Source organism: Rhinopithecus bieti, unplaced genomic scaffold (assembly GCF_001698545.2).
Source record: "Rhinopithecus bieti isolate Rb0 unplaced genomic scaffold, ASM169854v2 scaffold_5019, whole genome shotgun sequence".
Lineage (NCBI taxonomy): Eukaryota > Metazoa > Chordata > Mammalia > Primates > Cercopithecidae > Rhinopithecus > Rhinopithecus bieti.
Genome location: NW_016804585.1, coordinates 135774 through 145703, shown reverse-complemented (window position 1 = coordinate 145703; position 9930 = coordinate 135774). Strand labels below are relative to the sequence as shown.

The 9930-nt window shown below is 50.3% G+C and overlaps 1 long non-coding RNA gene across 1 annotated transcript in view; it reads right to left on the bottom strand.

The window, feature by feature from the left end:
- Window positions 1–5905: 5905 nt before the first annotated feature.
- Window positions 5906–9930, bottom strand: part of LOC108527777 (uncharacterized) — a 25619-nt gene continuing 21594 nt past the window's right edge. The window contains exons 6-7 of the long non-coding RNA XR_001884922.1: window positions 8562–8670; window positions 5906–6675 (exon numbers count right to left, since the gene is read on the bottom strand). This is a non-coding gene — a long non-coding RNA (uncharacterized LOC108527777). The remainder of the gene's footprint in view (window positions 6676–8561; window positions 8671–9930) is intronic.

The following is a 9930-nucleotide window of genomic DNA, read 5'->3' as shown; positions in this document are numbered from 1 at the left end:
CCAGGATAAAGGGGCTTGGCTGGAGGGCTGAGGGGGGTGTTATAAAATAATCCTGCAGCACCTGCCTTGCTCCGGGCTGTGGGTTGGACGCTTCTTTCCTGGGCTGTGCTATTATCCCAAAGGCCCTGTGATTTGGGTATTGTTACTACCCCTATTATCGATCCCATTTTAAAGATGAAGAATTAGGCCGGACGTGGTGGCTCACGCCTGTAATCCCAGCACTTTGGGAGGCCGAGGCGGGCGGATCACGAGGTCAGGAGATCGAGACCATCCTGGCTAACACGGTGAAACCCCGTCTCTACTAAAAAAAAATACAAAAAATTAGCCGGGCGCGGTGGCGGGTGCCTGTAGTCCCAGCTACTCGGGAGGCTGAGGCAGGAGAATGGCGTGAACCCGGGAAGCGGAGCTTGCAGTGAGCCGAGATTGTGCCACTGCACTCCAGCCTGGGGACAGAGCGAGACTCCGTCTCAAAAAAAAAAAAAAAAAAAAAAGATGAAGAATTAGAGGCCCACAGAGGTGAAGAAACTTAGCCAAAAATCTCGTTTTATTTTTTGGAGAATCTAGGACTGGGTCAGTCCTATGACCACAGGACTCCTGATTCTGGCCAATTCTCATTATGCATGATGTCTGCAAAGTCAGACCTGAGTGAAGACTTCCAATATAAATTATGTAAGAAGTGAGAAAGGAGAAAGGGCAGCTGAAGGAAGAGATGGGCACTTCATCCTGTTGCTGCCCACTACCCTGACCCTGTCTGCCCCTGTCCTCATGAGCAGGGCTGGGTGTGAACAGAGGACTAGATGAGGTGACCTCCAGACACCCTCTGGTTCTGTGATTTGATAGATCCTGCCTGAAGTCCAGGCACTGTGCCACCCGTCTGGGCAGCAGTAGTTGGCAGGGGGCTGCAAGCTGGGGGGGATTCCAGGCTTCTGCAACAAGGGGTCAGGGTTGGTGGGGGAGAATAAGAGAGGTGGTAAGGGGCTTTGGCAAAAGAAAGCTAGAGTCAATATCACTAAAAATGCTGGGCCTCATCATTCGTTCTCTTGTCCACCTATCTTTCTTTTTCTGCACATCCATTCAGGCAAGAAACCTGTGCCAGGGCCCGGGGTAGGCTCAGAGGCTGTTGGTAAGGCAAAAAGCATGTTGGCTTTGGAGCCAAGCTCATCTGGTTTCAAATCCCAGTTCTGTCATTTACCAGCTACGTGACTTTGGGAGCATGACTCAATCTCCCTAAGCCTCAGTTTCCTCGTCTATAGAATAGAGGCATTAATACCTACATTTCAGGGTTATTGTAAAACTTAATTGAGGTGAGAAAAATGTATGTAGGTGTCTGGTACATGGTACTAAATAAATGGTAAATTTTAAAATGTCTTTGCTTATTTTGGTGGTCTGATAGCTTCTAAAGATATGCCCAGAAACTGAATGTTACCTTAACTGGAAAATCGGTTCATCTTTGAGGATGTGATTAAGAATCTTGAGATGGGAAGATTATTCTGGATTATCCAGGTGGGCCCTATATGCTAACACAAGTGTCCTTATGAGAGAGAGAGAGAGATTATACATACATCAAAGAGTAGAAGGCGATGTGAAGACAGAGGTGGAAACTGCAGTGATGGGGCCACAAGCAAAGGAATGCTAGTAGCCACTAGAAGCTGGAAGAGACAAGGAACAGATTCTCCTCTAGAGCCTCCAGAAAGAGCATAGCCCTGCCAACACTTTGATTTTGGTATAGTAAAACGGATGTTGAACTTTTGGTCTCCAGAAGTGTGAGAGAATAAACTTCAGTTGTTTTAAGATACCAGAGTTGTGGTTAATTTGTTACAGCAGCCTTGGGAAACTAATACACTTATACTGGAGATTTAGTCTTGAACCAAAACCAGGAGTTCATGGTCTAGTGGGACAAGAGATAAGTAAACAGACAGTACATAGAGGCACCCAGAAGGGAGGCACCTTGTCAGAACTGGGGAGTGGAGGAGTAAGGTAGGCAAGAATGTTGGAGGACTTAGTCAAGTGAGGGGCTGAAACAGGAAGGGCATACCAGGCAGAGAAAACAGTGTAGGTAAAGGCATGGATGGGAAAAAACACTGCCTTCAGGAAACTGCCCATGTTTGGGATGGCAGGTGTGTGAGGGGCTGTGGGGGCAGCATGACAGAACTAACTGCTGAGGTGGGCAGCAGGGGCAAGAGAGCCAAGGATCTTGGCTTCCACCCCAGAATGGAATCAAACCCTCCACTCTGCTCTGGCACTGGGCCCAGGTCATACAATCCCAGACTGTTGGTACTGGAAAAAAGCCTTAGAGACCATCCAGTAGTCTTGCCATTTCATACACAGGGAAACTGAGGCTCACAGAAAGTGAGCCAATTCAGGGAATAAGCAAGAACCAGATGGCTGCACTCTGGCCTCTCTCTTGAGCCTGGGTGTCCCATATCTGAGGATCTCAGAGACACTGTCTGGAGGGCCCTCTGCAATCCACTTCCAAAAAGCACTGGCCTTGTGGTCTCTAGACAAAGAGGGTGTTATTTGCATATTATTTACATGTTGCTAATTAGATGAGAGAGGCAGATTCATTCAGGCCCTCCCCTTCATGTTCCCCTGTCCTATTTCACTCACATCAAGTTGTTCTTCCTCATACCTCTCTTGACCTCAACAACTTCTCCCAGGATTCCAGCCCAAGCCTCACTCCTCAAGTTTCCATACCTAGGCCCAGCTCAACCCCTACTATATTAAACATTTGGTCCTGCCTGGCAAAATTGCTTGGTGGGTCGTGTTAGTCTGGGTGGAGGATCTTGGAACAGGTTACAATGGAAAGGGAGGCTGTCCAGCTTGAAGTTTTTTCTGGGAGTGGGGAGAAGTGAGCACTGTCTCCTTGTAGCCCAGGGGCCATCTGAATGAGGCTGTGGGAGTGGGGGAGGAAGGTGTTCCTTGGAGATCTGGTGGGCAGGTGTCAGCTGCATGCCCCAGGCCTTCCCCAAGCCTCTTGGCTGGCGGCCACACCAGTCCCTGAAGGAGCTGGCTCCTTCTTTGAGGGAGGAGGAATTCTAGGGAAGGTCTTGGAGCATCCCTTGGCCTGGTAGCCTAACATGAGTAAGGTTGATGTCACCATGTGAGTTACTGTGGACCCTCCAATGGGGACAGCACATCCAGATTCTTAGGGCTGCTGTCAATCCTGAAAATTGTGAGGCACTGTGCTAAAGTAAAGCATGGTGTCTCCCTGAGGGCAGGCATTCAAAAAATGTTTTCTGATAGAGGGGCCACCTATCTCCTGGAGATAGGTAAGGAGAGGGAATCACAAGGAGGCACAGATTCTGCCTCTCTCACCTCCCATTAGCCCCTTCTTTCCTTTGAAACCAAGGCTGTGTCCAAAACCTCTCCCAGATGAGATGTCTGAGCCTGTCATTTGGTGATCACCAGAGAAGGCACCACACTGTGGCCAAGACAGTGGGATGGCTTCAGGTTCCCCCTGCCCCTGTCCTGGCAGAAGAGCTGCAGAGATCCATCACCATGGCTGACTCAAGCAGCTGCCAGGAGCTGGGAAATTAGGATCCATGGAAAAACCTGGGGCACAGTTCAAGCTAGCAACTTGCAGAAGCCAGCTTGCTCTGGGGTTACAATAGTGTCCTGGATAGGGAAAGAAAGACCACCCTCCATGTGCAAATAATTCCTCTCCATGCAGGGGTGATGTGTGAGCTATGTATATATGTGCTGCAGGGGCCTCATCAAGCATCCCATCCTGCATGCACAGCTGTGTGCACACATCCCATTGGCAACAAGAGTATGTTATGTGTGAGTGTCTTCTTGTAATTCCACCTTCCCTCTTCTCTGCAGAGCAGGCCTTCTCTTCTTGTTTCCTGGTAAAATGGGAAGTGAGGGAGTAACTTCAGTTTCATTACCTCTAACTCTTCTCCCTTGTGGAACACCCTGCATGTGGCCATTTGCCTGTGACAGCAAGGAGTAGATCCATTCTTGGTCCAGAGTGATCCTAGCTCCTCACCGATCCAGATGACCCCATCTTGAACAAATTCCTCTGGCCTGGTACCTCTCTCTTCCCCTATGGTGTCCCATGCCAATACCTCCTCTAATGTCCAAATCAAAGGGAGGGATGGGAGGAACGTGGGGTGATGCTGTGGGTGTGGGAGGAGGAAGGGTGGATCGGATACTGTTCGATTTTGCCCAGGTCCCCTCGGAGCACTGCTGCTCATTTAAAATTCCGATTTAAAGCCGGGCGGCTCTTTAAATTTCCACATTAGCATGCCGCCCTGATGCCAGGCCAAGATGTTGGGATGGATTTGGCAGGAACGCCTCCAACAGCAGCAAGCAGCAGCATTTGCCAGCAATAAAACAACGCATGAATAAAAGAAGGCCGCTTGGCAGCAGCAGCAGCCCAGGTAGCTGGGTGAGCCTAGGAGGGGCTTTCATATGTGGGGGCTCAGAGGCATGAAGGCCCATGCAGGGGCATGTGTGTGTGAGAGCCTCTGTGGCTGTCTTGGCTTTCACCCCCAATCTATGCCTGCAGTGGAATCTGGGGTGAGGGCCCAGGCAAGATCACGATTTCTCCCTTGTGCCTGTCTCACCCTCTTCCCCCCAGGGGTTATCCTCTTGGAGGGGACAGATGTTGCCTTTGATAAGGACACAAGGACCTGGCCTGAAGCCTGAGTTGTCCTGCTTCATTAGGGCCCACAGAACAGGTGGGGTTAGAGAGAGCAACACTGCCCAGAGTGGCTTCCCAGATCCAGGACCCTAGATATCTGGGTGCTGTGGGGCACTGTTAGGATAAGGGGGCTGAGAGGCTGCTGTGAGCACTGGGTATTGGCACTGAGCTGGATGAAGAGATGCTCTGGGCTGGGAGATGGGCAAATGTCTGTTAAGGTTAAGGCTAAGAATGGGCAGGCCGGGCGCGGTGGCTCAAGCCTGTAATCCCAGCACTTTGGGAGGCCGAGACGGGTGGATCACGAGGGTCAGGGAGATCGAGACCATCCTGGCTAACACGCCTGAAACCCGTCTCTACTAAAAAATACAAAAACTAGCCGGCGGAGGTGGTGGCGCGCCTATAGTCCCAGCTACTCGGGAGGCTGAGGCAAGGAGAATGGGCGTAAACCGGGAGGCAGAGCTTGCAGTTGAGCTGAGATGCCGGCCACTGCACTCCAGCCTTGGGCGATAGATCGAGACTCCGTTCTCAAAAAAAAAAAAAAAAAAAAAGAATGGGGAATAGCAACAGACAGCAAGGAGCTACCATGCTTGGCCTCACTTTAACTCTTTAACAGATTTGGGAACATCGTTTGAGGTCGGATGGCAAGGGCAGCAGAGGAGTCAGATAAAGCCCTGGGCTGGAGGCTGGACACCTCACAGAGGTCATTTTATCTACTCCCTGCTTCCCAGGGTCTAGGGAGTACAGCCCTAATCCTCTGCTCCAATCACCTGGCCGAGGCTCATCACCTAGCTCCCCAGACATTTTTAGGAGCAAGCAGCCTGTCCTGCATCTGGTAAACTGCCTATCTCTCCTACTTGGTTTAACCATCTCTTTCCCTGAAGTCCAGGGTAAGAGGACAGAAGCAAACAGAGGGGTGGCAACAAATGGTCTCTGCAGTCTTGGCAAGGCAAAAAAGAGGGATTTTCTTCAGAGAACCTTCCTCTGATGGAACTCCCCTCCCTTTCCAGCTCACATGAATGATGTGGGGAAAAACTGTTGAGACTTTGAATTCTCTCAGTCCCTGGAAAAGATGAAGAGCAGACAGGCAGGACCAGGCTCTGGCACAGCAATGGCCCCACACCCTGAAACTAGGACTGGTCCTATCCTGATGAGGGAGAACAAGGTGGCCTGACCTCCCAGGTACCTTGTTCCCTGGTCCACATATTTGGGTGGGTGAGCTCAGAGTGAGGGAGTGGCTAAGAAGGGAGTTTAGGCCAGAGGGATGTTCTTTTGTCATTTATTCATTCATTGAACAAGTATTTACCAAACAGCTGCTTTATGCTAGGCATTGTTTCTGGGCACTGGGAATACATTGGTGAATACAGATAGAAATGGTCACTGACCTTGTGGAACTTTCCATCCAATAAAACTAGGATCATTATTCAAATGACTGGACAAATACATAGGAAATAACTGTGTTAAGTACTCTGAAGGAACAATATATAGAACCATCGAAGTGTATAACTGGTGGACTTGACTGAGTCTAAGGAGTTGAGAATGAGTTTGTGAAGGACACAGAGAAAGACCTGTCAGAGCAGTAGGAGAACTGGCAGTGACATCACAAAATCAATGGAGAAGGTGGTTGGCTGCCGAGATATGGGGAGCTCATGAGACACCTATTTGCCCTGACTCCTCACCCACTAGTTGTGAGTACAGGTATGGAAAGGCTCTGCCATTGCACCTGGCTCACAGTTGGTGCTCTGCAATGTTAGTTCCCTTCCCCCTCCCCAAGCTGAGCCTCTCTCCAGGGACCTTAGATTTCTGGAACAAAGTAGCTGCCAGGGCTTAGCCTCCTCTGTCAACTCAGGCTCCCAAACTCCAGCCATCCAGTCCTCAGGGAAAGGCCCCAGGCCTCTCCACATTAGTCCCATCACAAGGAGCCTTACCATTCCCTAACCTACTTCCTCCTTTGCTCTGGTCTTCCATGAAGAGAGGCTGGAGTCTGGGTCTCAGAGAAGGATGCCATTCTGGGTCTGCTTCTGGAGCTGAGCCTGAGAAGAGAAGAGAGTTGGAATTCTCAGCCCCTTCTAGTGCTGCCTGGGGTGAATCTAAGTGTCTTAGGTGGGGAGAGGGAGTAATGGGGAGTTGGAGAGGGGGGCTGCCCACCCAAGACGGCGTAGAGCCCAGAGCCTTTTCCATCCCAGACACCCCATCTGTCTGCCACAGAAGGCTCGGGTTGGAAGAGGTGCAGAGAAGGGGGGTATGGTGGGTGAAACTGTACAGTCTGTGAGCTAGCACGATGGCAGCAAAGGTGCTGACCGCCGAAAAGGGCAGAGGGTCAGGGTCAGGGTCGGGTGTCGGTAGGGCTGCTTTCTCGGCAGCTGAAAACTTAGAGGCCAGAGGTTGGGTCTGAGGTAAGACGATAGGGACAACACTGCGTGACTCTCCCTAGACTGCTTCGTGTTTGATTTTGATTTTTATAGCTCCTTGCCTGAATGACCAGAGGGCAGGGTCATACCCCTCTTGCCAACAAACTAATGGAAGACCAGAGGCCATGAGAGTTGTGGGAAGGAGCACTCCTAAGTCCAGGGCTGGGCTGGATTCATGATGCCTCCCTCTCCCTTTTTCAGACCTATTTTAGTTAAATGTGATAGTTTGTGGCATATTTTCTTTCACATATTACTTTAACTGATCCTGCTAAAGTCCAGTAAGGTAAACATTATTATTATTCCTGGCTTACAGATGAGGCAATAAGGGCTTTAAAAGATCAAGTGGATAATAATCTGGGATCACAGGAGAGTAAGGAGAAGTGACTAAATCTAAGTCTCCTGACTCTGCATACAGGCCTAGGCTACTGTAGACCTTCCTTGCTCATTTTTTGATTATTGTACAGCCCCCACTGCCAGGTCAGGTGTGGGGTTTTCCAGTGGAGAACTCAGAAGAACTCCTTCCTAGTGACTGAAAAACTGGGAAGTACCCAGACCTTGGGGGACAAACATCAGCACAGCCCCTTCTGGATACCAACATCCAGACGCTAGGAAAATGGAGATCCAACAGGCCACTTACAGATAGAAATATGAGAGGGAAGCTGGGCGCGGTGGCTCACGCCTGTAATCCCAGCACTTTGGGAGGCTGAGGTGGGCGGATCACCTGAGGTCAGGAGTTCGAGACTAGCTTGACCAACATGATGAAACCTCGTCTCTACTAAAAATACAAAAATTAGCTGGGCGTAGTGGCATGTGCCTGTAATCCTAGCTACTTGGGAGGCTGAGGCAGGAGAATCGCTTAAACCTGGGAGGCACAGCTTGCAGTGAGCTGGGATCGTGCCATTGTACTCCAGCCTAGGCAAGAAGAGTGAAACTCCTTTTTTTAAACAAACAAACAAACAAACAAACAACAAACAAACAAACAGACCAGGCGCGGTGGCTCATGCCTGTAATCCCAGCAGTTTGGGAGGCCGAGGCAGGCAGATCACAAGGTCAGGAGATTGAGACCATCCTGGCTAACATGGTGAAACCCTGTCTCTATTAAAAATACTAAAAAATTAGCCAGGCATGGTGGTAGGCACCTGTAGTCCCAGCTACTAGGGACGCTGAGGCAGGAGAATGGTGTGAACCTGGGAGGCAGAGCTTGCAGTGCTCCGAGATTGTACCACTGCACTCCAGCCTGGGTGACAGAGCAAGAGTCCGTCTCAAAACAAACAAAAGAAATATGGACATAGACTGGAAGTGGCCAGGAAGCAGGGGCAGGGAAGGATGTGGGGAGTGGAAAATGCCGGCCTGGAAGCAGCTGTTAGGGTCCACTCAAGGACCTGGAGCTGTCCCTTAAGAATTCCTGTGGATATCCCCTTCCCACATTCCAAGTTCTAAATATTTTGTTTCCCCTCTCTACCTCTACTTAAGAAAATATGTTTCCACAGCTTCCCTTGATGCTCTACCTACTACAGTCTTTTCTTCCACTCTTCCCTGTTCAGAAGTTCTTCCTCAGTTGTAACCTTCTTTCTTCAGGCTGCGGATAATCCCTCTAAGAGCTCTCTAAGGCAGGTGCTAAGGGAACCCAAGACAGGGCTTCAGTTATTAAATATAAATAGACAGGGGAGGGGAACTGAATATAGACACAGATATTTTATCTCTCCGTCCCTGTGAGTTATTAAGAAGAAAGCACTAGTGGTTGCTAAGCAACAGGTCTCCATAGAGGACAAGGCACCAGAGGAAAAAGCCTCCTTTGACTGAATATAGGGGTGTGAGGGTAGGAAAGGTGGGGGTCAAAGACCTCTGAATGGCAGGCCAGCTGTAGGGAATGGTTGGTTTGTCCTCCAAGACCAGCCCTTTCCCCAGGCCTTAGCAAACTCCGCCTTTACAACCCTCAGGATTGGTGGTAGCAGGAAGGCCTGAGGCACTCCTCCATTCCTGCCGGAAGGAGGGAACCTGGTTTCCATAGCAACCCAGAAACAATCCTGGCCTTGTTTTGCTTATGGCTTCTCTGTAACCCCCTCTTGGGACACACATTATCATAGACTCCCTTCTCTGACCCTCAACTTCTGATTTGAGTGAGAGAGCCCACAGAAAGGTTGGGGGGTAGTGCCACAAAAGTTGGTCTCACTTCGTGCTAAAGTGACCTATTAAGACTATAAAGGAGGGGTGACTTAGGGTTAAGGGCTCCAGGTATCCTCTGACCTCTGCATCTCATAAGGGGCTGCAAAACACCAAATGCTGGCATCAGAGGTAAACTGGCTTGCTTTCTAAAGGGCGAGTGCAGACTGGGGTTCAAGGTCAGGAGAGAATGAGAGGACAGGGCTTTTTTGTGCCCCTTGGCCACCCAGGCCCCCATCCTCCTCGACCTCAAGTCCACCGTCATCAAGAACCGGAAAATGGAGATATAGAACATTAACGTATGTCAAGTATAAGTGAGTGGCACCGAGGGGCATAATCTGTTTTTCTAATATGACCACAAGCAGAGTGTTAGAAGAATTAGGCCGACAGCTGCTGGTTTTTTCCCCCTTTCTCTCCCCCCTTCCTCACTCTCCCTCTCCCTTCCTCCTCGGCGTTTGCACACACCAATGGCAGCCGAGCCCTGCTCGCGATTTCTCTTAATCTTCCTCCGCCATCCTGCGCTCTTTCCGCAGGCGGTGCTGCGAAGCCGGCAGAGCTCCGCGTCACACCTTACTGCTCTCTGAGATTGCTCCACAGAGAGCTCAAGGAGATGGCAATTCGGCGCTGATGCCGGCTGGCAGCAGTTGGGAGAGTGGAAGGGGAAGAGAGAGGGAGGAGGGGAGGGGGAAAAAAGTTGGCACGGATACCAAGTTT